At 43.0% G+C, this 14,479-nt stretch overlaps 1 protein-coding gene across 2 annotated transcripts in view; it reads left to right on the top strand.

Moving 5' to 3' along the window:
• The window catches only part of LOC138293366 (FRAS1-related extracellular matrix protein 1-like), an 892,846-nt gene that overhangs the window by 616,178 nt on the left and 262,189 nt on the right, over positions 1-14,479 (top strand). The window lies entirely within an intron of this gene.

Consider the following 14,479-nt stretch of genomic DNA (forward strand, 5'->3'; position numbering starts at 1 on the left):
AGGATAAAAGCATGTGTTTTTTGTATTGGAAGTTATGTGGTAGTTGAAGCAATACAGGTAAATTTTGGATAGGTACACTTGGATTTGTGGTTGTTTGGTGCTGTTGATGAACTGGAGGAATTCTGGCTCTGTAGGGTTGGATTATACATAGGTGCTGGACATCCAAGTTTGAATGAAGTTCATATAGGATTTGAATCCCTGAATTTTGTGAGCAAGGAATTAGTGCTGCTGTTGGTAAGGATCCAAGAGGTTCTTTGTTGAGGCTTAAGATGATGGAGATAGAATGGAACCCTGATGTTCTTCATAGTTGGTGGTAGTTGGCAAGGTAGGAGGTGAACCAATGCAGGACAGTGTTGGAGAAGACTATGCATTTTCCCAGTGGCTTGGTGGTCAGTGGTGTGAAAGGCTTCAGAGAGGTTGAGTGGAATCAGGAAACAGGAGTATTCTCACTGGTAATCAAGAGGGGTTTGTTGACTATCTGATTGGCAGTGGCCTTTGTCTTGTAGTATGGAGTTAACCTTGATTGGTAGTCCTGGATGACTTTCTAATGAATGGAAAGAGGGTTATAGGGCAGCGATTCTTGCAACCGTCCAGGTTGAGGGTGGGTCTTTCAGCAAAGGAAGATTGTGCTATAGTTTGAGGTTATATGGAAAGGTTCCATGATCGAGAGTGGCATTGACAACGTTGACGAGGACCATCAGGGCAGCCGCATGAAGCAGGGGGTCTTTAAACTGGGGTGTGGGCCCCCCTAGAGGGTCCTCAAGTGATCCGGGGGGGGAGGGGTGGCACCAGACTCTCACCAAAAGAAGCATTATGTAGATAACAATGTTTTGTTTTAAGCTGAAAAACATTTATTGCATTTTTAAAAAGGTAATAGAACTTATCTGCAGAGTTTAAATGAGTTGAGACATATTAAACATTACCAACTTAATAGAACAATTGTGAAAAATCCTGAGGGGGGGCAATGATTATTTTCTTTCCACTGAGGTGGGGAGGAGAGGACTGCATTACAAAGTTTGAAAATCACTGGCATAGAGGGTTATTATGATGATATACATTAGAATTCCATCTTTGTAGGAAGTGGCTCAGGGTGTCACTGAGGTCAGCATGGAACAATGTTAGTTCAAGAAGGGTTTTGATGAAGAGAGAATGTATTTTTGATGTTACCTATGTGGGTTCTGTTTTGTTTTTCTAGTAAAAGAGGGCTGATAGCATCATATTTTTTTATTGTATCGGACAGCAGGTTTCAACATGAGACTGCAAAACCTTTGAATTTCTTGAAGAATGTTTTCCTTCTAATTGAGACTTTTGTGGTAGTTTCATAGTAGGTAGCTTTGGTTGAGGTGATAAGGAGCCCTGGGTGCAGAGATCAGTAGCTGAAATGAATCAGGCTATCAGTGGTTTTGGTTTGTCTCTAGTTATCTTCTTTTCTGTCTATAATGCATTTTTCAGTAATCTCTTGAGGGTTTCCTGGTGCTAAGGAATTGGGTCTAGAAGAATGTTTTCCATGGCAGCATTCATGCTGTCTTTCAGGGTGGCTTTATATATCTTATTGAGTGTGTTGAGGACCTTTGTTGGTTGGTGAGTGTTGGAGAGATTAATGAGTCCTTGGAGAGAGTTTAGAAGGAGGTCTGTAGATGAGTGATATGTTTGTTTTCTCATTTAGGTTGGCCTTGTTAGTGTGGTGTGACAAAGGGAGAAAGCTCTGATGAGATAATCTTTATGTGAGTATGTTCAGTAATGTGTTGTATGATGCCCAGGATGTCGTAGAGTGTGTTGATGGAGTTTTTAAGTTTATTGATGCAACAGGTTTTGGGGAGGATGAAGCCTCCCAGGGAAGTAGGGTGGGTGTTTTGAATGGTGGCAGTGGTGATGAGGTCTGTGATTTCATCTGTGAATATATGGTTGGATTCAGGAGGTATGTAGATCATGTTGAATGTTTCTCTATGTAAGGATGACAACGGGAAGTGCCAGGTGAGGAGTATGACTTGAGAATGAGGGAGAAACATTTTCTAATGTTTTGTGAGGGGTAAGCTCATTGCATGCTGTAGTCTGTGGGGTTAAGAATATCAAAGACGTGTGAGGGTGTGGTTGTTAGGTATGTCTCAGTAGTGAAATGAATAGTACATATAGGTTTTGTAGTTGCAGTATTTGTTGGTCCTCTACAATGCATATGCCTGCAGTATGAGTGGCCCAATAAATGGCCTGCTATTTTCTTGCACCCAAAGTTACCAATACTAGGGGTACCAGTAACTTCAGAGACAGGGAAGAGTTGGTCCATTATAAGTTTGGGGCTGAAAGTGCACTAAGAAATGAAGGATTACTGGGGAATCAGTACTTCTGCGTCTAGTTTCCCAAGTAATTCAGAATTTCGGTCAAGATTTTCACCCAGATTTTTCCGCTGCATTGACAAACCAAATGGTTTAGCTGAACGTAAACACCTCATATTTATAATTAGGTGGGTAACTGCTGCTGTTAGCGCCATTGATATTAAGTGGCCAGTTGGACTGGTATGCTGCAGTTACATCTGGGAACATTACATTGCAGGTGAACAAATCAGGAGTATTTACCTTGCATCCATCCATTATATTAGTGTGCGTGTGTGTATATATCAATAAACAGATATATAGATATATGTAGATGTGTGTATGTATGTGTATATGTATGTTTATATACATACATATATACACACACACACAGGGACCAAATGGGCAGAGCTTCGAGGTATTTTTGCGCATTTGCATACTTGCAGTAAGTAAAAGGATGAAGGATGGACTATGCCCTCCCCAGCAGAGCTAATTACATAAGGGAAGTACTTTTTTGCTTTGTGGAAATGTGCTCATATTCCTCTGCATGAAGAACGCTTTTGAGGCCTTTTGGTAAGTTCTCCATCAAGCTGGAAAAACGCGGGAGGACTGATGCATATCAATAACCTATACAAGGTGGGGTCAAACTGATTGAGTTAAGAAGTCATTTTGGGCATTTGCATACTGGTAGTAATTAAAAAGATGAAGAATGGACTCTGGTTTCACCAGGAGAGGACAGAAAAGATCCCACTGTCACTATAGAAGAGACTGTGCTCCAATTGAGCAATGACGCATAAGCATTATCTCCAGATTGAATCTCACCTGCTTCTTTATCCAAGAAGAGTCCACGGTTTTGCACTAAACTGTGAACTCTTACAGACTGCGTGGAGGGAGGGGAGCCCTCAATTCCTATCATGGTCCCTGTGCTCCTGCATGCAGGGAGCAGCAAGAAAAGCTGCTCCATCCATGTGGGAGCAATTGTTTGATCTGTTTTCCAAATGTTTCCCATCTGTTTTACAGATTAAAAGTTTCCTGGTTATATTTTGCTCATGCTTGATGGGAGTTGTCATAGATCCAGCCAAGTAACAACAAACTACTATGTCCCGTGGGTGGGCACCTCAGGACATAGGGAGCTGGTCCTGGAGCGGGCGGTCCCCAGAGCCATTAGTGGTTCTAGTAGAGGGACCTGCAGTCCCTCTCCTTTGTGTTTTAGGGCCAGCCCCAGGAAGGTGTTGGTCCCGGTGCCAAAAACAGCCCAGGAGGTGGGCCATGCAGCCCCCTCCCTCTTTCAATCTTCATCATGTCTCCTGAGTGGTGGTCATTCTCAGGTCCCTTCTGGTCAAAGAGGGGTGTCCATGCACCCCTTTCCAATTCTTTGCATTAAGCCCCTGGGAGGTGGTGGTCCTCAGGGCTCTTAAAGGGCATAGGAGGGGGCCCCCGTGACCCTCCTCCAATAAAATCTATTGGCCTGCCCCAGGTATGTGGTAGTCCCAGTGGCTAACATAGGCCATGGGGAGTGGGGCCGAGTGTGCCCCCTCCTTATAATATTTAATATTATATGCCCTGCGGACCTGTCCCACCCTGGGAATAAGCGTTAAACATGGCAAACATTTAAAACAATGCTTTTTGGCTCAAGTGTTGTTCATGGGGGACCCCAGTACAAGGCCAAGAGAGTTCAGGGTATTTCCACACTGCCCATTTTTCTGCATTTTTAACATTTTTGTAGGGACTCGGCTGAGTCACAAAATGGCTGCTAACACTTCCTGGTTTAAGTGTTGGTAGTTAATGAGAAATCAGCATGGGGCTTTCAGATATGCAGAGGTTCCTCATCCCCAGAGATCTATATTTCTTTTTTCTTTAATAACTACAAAACGAATGAACAGATTTACATTAAATCACAAAAATGGTGCTTTCTGGACCAAGTGCTACCTTTCTGCCAAATTTAGTGTAATTTCGTCCAGCGGTCTGGGGTTTAGTCGAGTCTAAAATCCCTACGTGAAATTGTATGGGATAAACATGTTTTGGGCCCCCCTCCTTTTTCTCTGCCCTGCCTGACAAATCACCCTATAACTTTCAACACAACAGCTGATGTGAGTAGCAAACTAGATTTGAAAATTTTGTGAAGATTCGTCAAATGGCACCAAAGTTATTAGCAAGACAAAAACACTTTTCCTACAACAACAAGGCCCTTCCTGATTATACTGTAGATGCCAGTAGGTAGTCAAAGTTAGGGCCTAGTTTCCTCAGGAAAAGGGTTTCTTGACTTAGCTATATCTTTGGTGCCATTTGACAAATGTTCATGAAATTTTCCCAAAAAGTGTCAAGTTGGAGCTTGCCGTGCATGGAATGTTTTGGGGGATCCATCAAGCAGGGGCTGAGAAAAATGTTATTAAAAAAAGTGCATTTCCCATGTTAATTCCCATAGAGAATTTAAACATGTCTACAACCTCTGGACGGAATTACACCAAATTAGGCAGAAAGGTAGCTCTTGCTCGAGAAAGCAAGAATTTTGGTGTAAATTCATTCAGATGTTTTTGAGATATTGAAGAAAAACAAATTTGCATATCTAGGTGCACAAATACTTTGCAACTATTCCATGATGAATCACGAATGCAAACATCAATAGGAATGCCGTGATTGGCTAGCCGCACCCTGAGCAGAAAGTTGCAGCTGCCATTTAAAGTACCAGCACACGGTCCCCCGGGCTGAGACTAAACATCAAAAGTGGTATAAGGGGTCAGGGTAGAGGTACTGTGACCCTATGGGTGGTATATTTGTAGGGCACCTTATGTATACAACACATCAAAAAATGTTATATTTTCGCATGCAATATTCATGAATGTGTGGCGATGCTCAGCACGGTCCTCTGAAGCATTGTGACACATTCATGAATATCTGTTAACAAAAATTCACACACTTATTCACACACTTATTCAGACACTAATGCACTCATGCATTCACTCACAGATGTAGTCACACTCTTTTACACCCACTCAGAGGCTCATGCGGTCACTTACAGACCCACTCAGAGTCTGGCATACCCACTCACAGGCCCATTTAGAGACTCATACACCCACTCATAGACCCACTCAGACACTCATGCACCCACTCACAGACCCACGCAGAGACTCATACGCCCACTCACTTGCCCACACAGACACTGATGCACCCAGTCAGAGACCCACTCAGACATTCAGGCACCCTCTCAGAGGCTCACTCACAATTTTACAACCACTCACATAACGACTGAGAGACTCACACACTCACAGACCCACTTAAAGACACAGTAAGACACTTATGCCCCCTCTCACAGACACACTCACACACCCACTCACAGACCCATTGAGAAACTCATTCACCTACTCACAGGCCCACTGAGAGACTCACATACACACTTGCAGACCCACTCAGACACTCATGCACACACTCAGACTCACTTCAATAGTCATGCACACGGTCACAGGCCCAGTCAGAGACTCATACAACCACTCACAAGCCCTCTCAGACTCATGCATCCATTCACACTCACAGACTCACACACCGACTGACTCGCCAACTCAGACACTCATGCACCCACTTACAAACTCACTCAGCACCAAGCCTAGGGGGTTAAGGTATTCCTACCCTGCCCCTTTTTCTTTTCTTTGCCAAGGCAGTGCATAGCATGGGGTTGGGTGTGTATTGTGGTCAGCCACAGGGCATGGCCACAGGCCAGGCCTTGCGGCCAAGCCCCACGACGCACGGCCACAGGCTGTGTATGGCAGTTGTTGGGTGAATATAGTGGTAGATTGCAGGGCATGGGCGAAGGGCATGGCCACAAGCCATGACCTTGGGCCAATTCCCACCATGCATGGGGTTGGGTGCTTATAGTAGGGTAGGCCCCGTGGCCCTCCTCTGCCGCAATCGACCAAAGGCCATGTGTGGCTCAGGTTTGGGTGCTTACAGGAGGTAGGCTGCAGGAGCCTGGCTGCAGGCCAGGCCTTGTAGCCAACCCCCACCGCACATTGCCAAAGGCAGTGGGTGGCGCGGGCTTTTGTGCTTTTGTGGGGTTGGCTGCAGGGTCTGACTGCAGGCCTTCAGCCATGCGTGGCGGTGGTTGGATTAACGTAAAGTATTTTAAATAACTTAATGTTAAAAACCCATAGAAATTCAATGAAAAAAACAAAGGTTACAGGGATGTTATTGTTATGAAATGGAATAAATAATTTAAAAAAAAACATAGAAATTAATTTAAGAAACAAAGGTTACAGGGACGCTATAGTTAAGTTCAAATTCTACTCACTCTAAATGATAGAAATTCAGCACTTAGAGTTATCTCAAATAACTATCCCTTATGCCCTAAGGTAACGAAAACTTGCACCCTCACCATGCAGAGCTAATTAGCCCACATATTACTTCATTAATAACATCTTTGATAACATCATTGATAATATCAATGTAACATTTGCAGTAAATGATTGAGGAGAAAACTGTGCATGGAGAGGGCGTTGGTACAGTGATGTCATCAGTGATGTCACTGACCATGTCATGAGTGATGTAATATGTGAGGTTACAAGCAGTGCATTGTGAGGGCATACGTTATGGTTAGCTCAAGTAACTATAACTGCTGAAGTTCTATGGTTTTATGTGTGTAAAATCTGAACCTAACTATAATGTCCCTGTAACCTTTGTTTTTTTCTGTGAATTTCTATGTTTTTTAATGCTATTTCCGCACTATAACATCCCTATAACCTTTGTTCTTTTAGTGAATTTCACTTATTTTATTTATTTTAATATAAATTGTACTACAACCTAACCCATAAGTTTCATTTACTAATATACATTTTCATAAGTTAATGAATACATTTTATTCACACGTTCATTCTTAATATATATTTTAAAACTAAAAATTAAAATATTAAGGTTAGGTAATATGTAGTTTTTCTATAAATGCAGTGCACCAAGTCTATTTTTTTTTAAATGTATTTTTATGTATCTGTCGATCAGTCATGAACACTCGGACAAATAAGGGGTCTACCGGGATGCTCGGTGGCGGATCTGCTGATAATTTCCCAACCAAAATTACACATTCAATACTAAATAACGGCACATTTAATACAATCATATCCTATTGCAGTTTCTATGTGTATTACTACACGTGTGTTGGTGTGTGAGTGACGGTGTAGGTGTGAGAGTGGCTATATGTGTGTATAAGTGGGTTTGGCTGAGTGTGAGTAGTGATGTGAGTGGCTGTGTGGGTGTATGAGTGGTTTTGTGGGTGTGTTAGTGGCTGTATGGGTGTGTGAGTGGTTTTGTGGGTCTGTGCGTAGGTGTGTGTAAGGGGCAGCATAGGTGATTGAATGGGTGTGTGACTGGCTGTGTGGGTCTGAGTGGGTGTGTCAGTGGTTGCATGGGTCTGTGAGTAAGTATGTAAGTAGAGGTAGGGACCCCTGAGTGGTTTGTGGGTGTGTAGGTGGATGTATGATTGGGTGTGTGAGTGGCTGTGAGGGTCTGTGAGTGGGTGTGTGAGTGGTTTTGTAGGTCTGTGAATGGGTGTGTGAGTGGCTACATGGATATGTGAGTGGTTTTGGGGATGTGTAAGTAGGTGTGTGAATGGGTGTGAGGACTTCAGTTGTTTGTTGACTAGAGTGTGAGTCCTGGGCAAGCAACAGTCGTAGTCCCTTGCAGGATGAACCACAAAAAGTCAGTAAAATATCCTGTGCTTAATCCTGCATAACTTGACACAAAAAGCAGTCAGGCTTAATTTACAGACAATGAGTGAAGTATTTGTGCAGCATACAAACAGTGATAAAGTGACAACACAACCAATTTTGAGAAATGGAGTAAATGTTAATACATTATTTGACATAAAAACGACAAAAGTCCAATTAGTAGAACCGAAGTATGACTTTTTTGAGTTTTAGGTTCAAAATAGTGCCTACATGAGAAAAGCACCTACCACGGACATCTGGTCCTGCTAGTTCAGGTCAAAGTCAAAAGTTAAGGCCGACCATGATGGAGTGCGGGTCGGATGCACTGCACAAGTGGATTGGGCCCGGTCAGCGCTTACCTTCGGGCTTAGAACATTTTTGAAGAAAATGTATCTGAGAAGGTAGAAGTTCCGCAAGGAGCCATGGAGCAAAGATTTATCGCTTATGACTTAGTCGCAGAAATGGAAGTTGAAAATCTCTCTTTCCACAAGTTCGGATACCCCTTTAGTGAAGGACTGGTGAAACAGATTTGCTGCTGCACCAGAAGAACATAGTGGGAGAAGCGGCAAGGTCAATCTGGCTGGCATTACAGCTTGGGCAGGTAGGTGAACAAGTAGGTCCTGGTCTCCTCCTGATTCTCAGTGCACTTTTTGGGCAAATTTTGTCCAAGTCCTCAGTTTTGGAAATTGGCTGTCTGGGCACCTTTAGCACCACAAGCAAGGGACCAGGAGTGGATGGAGACGTCCTGGGATTTCAGGACTCAGGCTAGGTCCAGGTATGGGTTCACGATGAAGGGATCCTGTTATGTCCCTGAAGCTCTGAACAGCAGACCAGCAAACTAGCCCTTGGGGCCCCTTCTGGACGTCCTGGGTGCAGGTGAAGATTCAGGACTCAACAGCAGGATGGCATCTGAGGGTTCAATGCAGGCTCCAGGCACCAAGTAGAACTTTCAGGCATGGCAGCAGTCTGGCAGTGTGCAGAGCAGGTCACAGCAGCAGGCAGTCCTCTGTGAGTCATTCTGCAGGACCAAGAGCTACCTTCCTGCCAAATTTGGTGTAGTACTGTCCAACAGTTCAGGCTGTAGTCATGTCTAATATTTCTATGTGAATTAAAATGGGAAATTAACTTTTTCTTGGCCCACTCTTGACGGATCATCCCGAAACGCCCCATGCACAGCAAGATTCTTGGGCACACATTTTTGGAAAATTTAATGAAGATTCGTCAAACAGTGCCAAAGATATAGGCAAGTCAAAAAACACTGTTTCCATGGAAACTAGGTCCTAAATATAACTACCTACTGGCGACCGCTAGTAGGTTGTATATGTGTATATATATATACACACACACATATACATATACATATTCACTTAAAAAACAAAGATTCACCTGTTATAGTTAGAGTTATCTCAAGTACCTATAACTCGGTCCTTCAGGAACCTACAACTCATGCCCCCTCCATGCACAGTTTTGTAATATTTTACTGCAAATATTACATTGATATTATCAATGCATGGTGAGGATGCATGCAATAGTTACCTTATGGCACAAGCTATAGTTACTTGAGATGACTCTATAAAAGGTGAGTTTCTATGGTTTTGTATGTTCAAAATTTTAGCCTAACTATAACGTCTCTGTAACCTTTGTTTTTTAAAGTAAATTTCTATGCTTTTTTAAATTGTATTTCCTAACCATAACATCCCTGTAACCTTTGTTTTTTAAAGTGAATTTCTATGTTGTTTTTAATGTAAAGTAATTTTCATTACTATGAATTCATCAAAACACCACCACGCTTGGCCTCTGGCCTTGTGTGGCCTTGGTTGGCTCCAGAGCCTGGCGTGGGGCAAGGCCCTGTGGACAAACCCCTATAACAACCCAACCTTGGGCCCCCTTCCAGCCAAATATTTTTGTCAATTCAGAAGAGTAAGATCACCTTTCAGTATGTAACTTAAAAAGTTGAAAATAAACTAAAGCAGGAAATGACCACAGACTCACCTAGACTAGAACCCTTAACCTTTAGTGTGCATGTCTGAGACCTTAAATACTAGGCCAGAGGTGACTCCTTACTGTGCAGTGTTCAGACTTAGCTATGTAATGCAGGGAGCTGCTTTAAATAGCTCCCTGCTTGCAGGAGCTAATTTTTCATCTGTTTTTCTGCACACATATTTGTGTGCAGGGAAACAGATAAAAACTTCCCTTTCTGCAAGTGAGAGCTGTTCCACAGCTCTCACTTGCAGAAACTGAAGTGTTTGCTCTGACTTGCTGGCAGCTGCCAAAGATCCCGACAAGTCAGAGCTAACAGCTGTGTCCCGGGGGTGGGCACCCCAGGACATAGCAGGAGCCGACCCTGGGGGGTGGTGGTCCCCAGGGCCATCCATGGCTCCTCGAGGTGGGCCACACAGCTCCCCTACTATGTAAAATAGCCCCAGAGAGGTGGCAGTCCCCGGGCTCTGGGGGTTATGCACCCCTGCATAGTATTTCATTAAAGCCGGGGGGGAACCACACAGCACCCCACATTATATTTCATTAGAGCTGATGGAGGTGGCAGTCACTGGGGCATCAAAGTACCCTAGGAGTGAGGTTCCATGTGCCCCTGCCTTTGATTCCTGGACTTGGCCCACCCGGGGTCTTCCTAAAACTAAAATTAAAATTTCTGTCCTAAATCTGCTATGCTGTTTGTGCTTTTTTTTTGCCCTGACAGGATCCATCTGGGACCCCAGCACCAGACCGGAGGGTTCTGGGTGTACCCACCCTAGCCCCTTTTCTTTTTTTGATCATTTTATTTTCAGGGGCTCGGCTGAAGCCAAGTCCCAAGACGGCTGCCAGCACTTCCTGGTTGAAGTGTTGGCAGCCAATCAGAGCCCTGCAGCTCTGTGCACCAGCTCCTATTATTCAAGAAGTAATTGAAGAGGATCCGTGGCCCTAGATATCCAAATTTCTTTTTCCTTTAATACTCTAATAAACTTTATCACACTCTATGCCACTGTACCATACTTTGCTCTACGCCACTCCACTGTCTGACACTCTACTCCACTGTGTGCAATTACACTCCACAGTCCTGTACTACACTCTGTCACTCTGTGACACTCTAATCCACTCTATGCCCATCAGCTCTACACCACTGTACTACATGGTATAATACTCGAAGACAAGTCACAAAACCTCAACATCTTTATGATACTCAACTCCACTATGTGACACAGCACTTCACTATGACACTCTCCTCCACTGTACTCTGACACTCCACTTGATGAAACTCCAATATACGACACACTGCTTCACTCTTCTCCACTCTAAAACACTCTACTCTGACAGTCTACAGCACCCTACTCTGTCTGACACCAGAGTCCACTGTACTACTGGCTGCTCCAGTCTACAATACATGACTCCATTATGAGACACTATGCCACTATCCTCTATAACACTTTAATTCACAGTACGATATGTCTATACACGCTACTCTATTCAATTTACAATACCCCACTCAATGACAATAGACTTTACAACACTCTTCTCCACTGTACTGTACACTGCTCCACATAACAACTCTCCACTTGTGACACTGGACTTATGGTTTGAAACATATTTTTAGTAAAAAAAAAAAAAGAAAAAACCCATTGAACTTCAGTGCAAAAATCTAAATTAAAGGTCAGCTAGTGTTAGAAAGACTTTTCTCCCTACACAAACCATACTTAAACTACACAAACTTTGAAAATTCTAAAGTTAAGGCTATAACTTCGCTTTGCAATTTATCCACCACCTTCAAATTATTATAAGTAGCACTCCTCATTACACACTCTTTTCAGCTTGCTAACCAGACAACATTAACTATAACTCGCCACATTACCTTGCACTGTTTTCTCACAAATAATGATACTCCACTCAACAACACTGAATTGTACAACACTCTACTCCACTAAACGCCACTCTTTTTTTTCTATACAGTTGTTTATTTGTCAAGTGAGGTACGATGTTTAACACAATCAGTAATCATTAAATTGAGAGAAGAAAAAAAAGAAAAAAGAAGATACAGCATTCGTATACTATAAGCCCAATGTTTATAGCTGGATGTGAAAACCAGGGGAAGTACAGACTGCAAGAAGAAATGGAGAAGGAAGTCCTCCATAGTGGTGGATAGTCATGACCAGACTCAAGGCCTGACAGTAGTCGCCTCAGAGGATCCTAAGTCTTTCTGAGCCCTGCTCGTCATTCGTCATTCTCAATAATCAAGATCTCAAGACGACCAGTGTTGATAATTTCGTGCCACCACAGCATAGGATTCAGAGTGTGAGCTAGTGACCAAGATCAGTTGAGCAAGTATAATGGCAAAAAATAAATCCCACCTAGATAACCGGGGAAATGCGGCGAGTGATCTGAGACATTTGATTTGGAATTCCAACTCAGTCAGGCAAAACTGATTAAGCTTCACAAAAACTGTCTGCCAATAATTGGAAATAGTTTTGCAATCGGCAAAATATGAATAGAGTCAGCTTTATCTCCAGCACAGCGAAAACACATAGAATCTTGCCTAAGGTTCATTATATACAAACGATACGGAGTACAATAAAAAGTCATTGATGAATTAAGCTGTTGGGTTTTACCACGGAAAACGTTCAAAACAGTATGTGAAAAAACATTTCTGCATCTTATGTCATCAGCAGGAAGTTAATCCCCAAGACGTCGGCTCCACTTGTCAACCAGATGTTGAAAAAGATAAGGCCATCAGTGAACTTCGGACACTAGAATCATTTTTTAGGCCTGACTAATGCCTTTCTTTGATGGGCTATGCCACAGATATTTGAGAAAGGCATTCAAACAAAATCAAGTTTATCAGTCTTCAGAATTTTGAGGAAGTGCTGAAGCTGAAGACAATGGAAAAATCCAGAACGAGGGAGGGGAAATCTTTGAGATAAGGTCTCAAAAGAAAAAGGACCATCTTCGTCATAGAACTGGGCTAGTGCATGAAGACGAGATGCCTGCCAACAATCTATAAAACCCTCATGTACTTGACAAAGAAATTAGGGTTATAACTAAAATAGGAGTAAGTATTTTCTGAAGTAATACCCAAATGTTGCATCTATGAATAAGCCCATAAGGAATGGAAAACCCACAAGGTCTTAAACCAAGTCCTCCTGAAATACACTGTGTTGATAATTCCACAGTGCAGGATATCTATGCCCCAGGGAAGATATTCTGGAAACAGTCGGCCTAACACCCATTGTTCACAGCCCAAGACCTTTGTGAGATGAGCCATAAATGCAGCTAGATAATGAACATGTAAGTCACGTAGCGAAAATCCTCCCTCCTCCTGAGGCCTCTGAAGGAAATGTATACTGGCTCTAGGCTTTCTATATCCCCAAATACATTTTTGCCACGAGGCCTCAACCCTTGAGTAGAAGGCTTTTGATAGATAAAGGGGTATGCAGTAGAAGCGATATAAACACTGTGGAAGGATGATCATTTTGATAAGATTGCATCTTCCAATTAACTCGTTGTGTAGACAATTCCACATAGTAAATGTCTCGATTGTTTCTGTGAATAGTGAGCCAAAATTAAACTCTATTACCTCTTGCCTCTTCAAAGAAATTTCTACCCCTAAGTATGTACCACTCTTGGCCCAACGTGTATCATGCCTAGGAGGAGCTATGTTTATCAAAATTAGAGTCTTATTGAGGTTGAGCTTGTACCTGGAGATAGCCCCAAAGTCCCTTGCTGTCGATTCAGCAGCTGATAAAACAGCCTCTGAGGCGGAAGTCAGAAAAGCCAGGTCATCAGCATAAGCTAACACCTTACATTCAATTTTATGGATCCATAGAGTAAAATATCAATAGAACTTTTGAGAGATTGGATATGGGATTCAGTATAAAGCACAGAGAGCTGAGGTGACACTGGGCACCCTAATGCGTGCCCCAATTGATTATAATTGAGTCCGTTGGGCTGCCTAGGCAAAGGACTCTGACCGTAAGATTCTGGTACAACTGCTGGACTCGAGTGATGTACAGTGGTCCAAATCCTGATGCTTTCATCATACCCCAAAGAAAAGGTCCTGAAATACTGTCAAAAGCCTTTTTGCATCTAGCATTATCAGTCCGACCACGTTTCTCTGAACACAGCTAGCCTAAGTGAGCAGTGATGAATGTATTGACATGTGTGGTGGTGTTCCGCCCAAGAACAAACCATGCTGAGTCTCGTTGACCAAGTTCAATATCACAGCGGAAAGCCTATTAGCCAGAACCTGAGTACATATCTTGGAATCGGAGTTGGTCAATTTTATAGGGCAGTATGAACTGCAGAGGAGATGGTCCTTCCCCTTCTTGGGGAAGATGACGATGTTAGTCTCAGCCCATGACACAGGAACGAACCAGGAACATGGCCAAGAAGTTAAAATGAGTTGAACAGGACTCATAAAACAGGCACCAAAATATGTGACAGTCTGACATAAAATTTGGCCCATTGCCTCACAGTTTTCAAAAGTAGTTAATTGCT

Source organism: Pleurodeles waltl, chromosome 4_2, assembly GCF_031143425.1.
Source record: "Pleurodeles waltl isolate 20211129_DDA chromosome 4_2, aPleWal1.hap1.20221129, whole genome shotgun sequence".
NCBI lineage: Eukaryota > Metazoa > Chordata > Amphibia > Caudata > Salamandridae > Pleurodeles > Pleurodeles waltl.